The 1,390-nt window shown below is 40.2% G+C and overlaps 1 protein-coding gene and 1 long non-coding RNA gene across 2 annotated transcripts in view; both read right to left on the bottom strand.

Moving 5' to 3' along the window:
* Window positions 1–1,390, bottom strand: part of LOC106532068 (coagulation factor XI) — a 16,807-nt gene that overhangs the window by 5,444 nt on the left and 9,973 nt on the right. The gene's annotated exons all lie outside the window — the stretch shown is intronic.
* LOC106532071 (uncharacterized) lies at window positions 93–1,308 on the bottom strand. Its single transcript, XR_001312019.1, has 2 exons — window positions 654–1,308; window positions 93–608 (listed from the first exon to the last, which is right to left on the bottom strand). It is a non-coding gene; the product is annotated as an uncharacterized LOC106532071 (long non-coding RNA).

Genomic DNA, 1,390 nt, shown 5'->3' with positions numbered 1-1,390 from the left:
GGAAGTGATGAAGTGATGAACCAACAGTCAGAAATCATGAAGAAGGACTTTATTCAGCTGCTGAATGCAGTTGAAAAATTTAAAAATGGAAGTTTTCATCAGTGGACCGGTTCCAACAGTCAGAGGAGGAGCTGAGAGGTTCAGTAGACTTTTGGCTCTTAATGGGTTTTTGGAAAAATCCTGTGCTGACCACTCTGTGAGATATGTGGACAACTTTGATCTCTTCTGGGAAAGAAAACATCTATTCAAGTCTGATGGAATGACTCTGAATCAAGCTGGAGCACAGCTACTAGTTTCAAACATGAAGTATTTCCTGAACAGAGTTCTGGCTACAGATAAACCACAACAACTGACGTCTGAAGGACAGCTGGAGAAAACTGAGACATCAGTGGAACACAGAGTGACAGTTACTGATAAGGAGACTGCTTCAGAATCAGAACCAGARCAAGAGAGAGAACCAGAGAGAGAGGAGCTACTTCAAGCTGAAGAACCTGAAGAACAATTGGATTCATCAGCATCAGAAACAGAGGATCTCTTGTACTCTGAGACCCCAACAGGACAGCAAGTGGAATGTCCTCTCCTGGATTCTGCTAACAACATGAAAGAACCTGATGAGATTAAGATCAAACAAACGCCATGTCCAGGGAAAGAACCTGATGAGATTAAGATCAAACAAACACCATGTCCAGGGAAAGAACCTGATGAGATTAAGATCAAACAAATGCCATGTCCAGATCCAGTTAACCCTCCATCTCCAGTCTCTCGCACTAAACCGAGATCTACGAAGAGTCGCAGAGCTCCACCACCGCCTCTGACCCTTCCATACAACAAAATAGACAATCCTGTGGGTGTTCATGATGGTCCAAAGACTTTTTGGGTGAAAACTAAGTTTTGGAGTTAGTAATTACTGTGGGAGGATTGCAGGTGTTGTTATTTGTCAATCAACAAATACTGTTATGACTTGGTTGGAAAGTGGATGTTAATAAAAAGTGTTTGTGGATAAAATGGTGAAATGGATTTTGAGGAAGTTGAACATGAAACAGAGGTTGGCTCTGTTAGTGATGGGTTGGTGTTGAGGTGCCAGGAGGTCAAGTTCAGATGATATTGCTTAGTGGTGAGGTGTCAGATGAGGAGTTTGAAGTACGTCAGGAAATTTGGAGGTGTTACCTTATTAAGTTGTTTGTTTGAAGTTTTTCTATAATTTGAGGGCTCTGTTTGTCAGAATGAGTGATTTTTATTTGATATGAAGTTTTCTCATGTTTTTTTAGCCTATGGAGGTTAGAAATAATGTATTTTGTTTGAATTTCATTTGTAGGTAAGTGACTTGGGCTTAGATAGATTGATTTTTGTTTGTTATTTTTGGTAGTTCAGCTCATTCTGAAGGTAATAC

This window comes from Austrofundulus limnaeus, unplaced genomic scaffold (genome assembly GCF_001266775.1).
Source record: "Austrofundulus limnaeus strain Quisiro unplaced genomic scaffold, Austrofundulus_limnaeus-1.0 Scaffold715, whole genome shotgun sequence".
Classification (NCBI taxonomy): Eukaryota; Metazoa; Chordata; class Actinopteri; order Cyprinodontiformes; family Rivulidae; genus Austrofundulus; species Austrofundulus limnaeus.
This window is presented reverse-complemented; position numbering and strand designations above follow the sequence as displayed.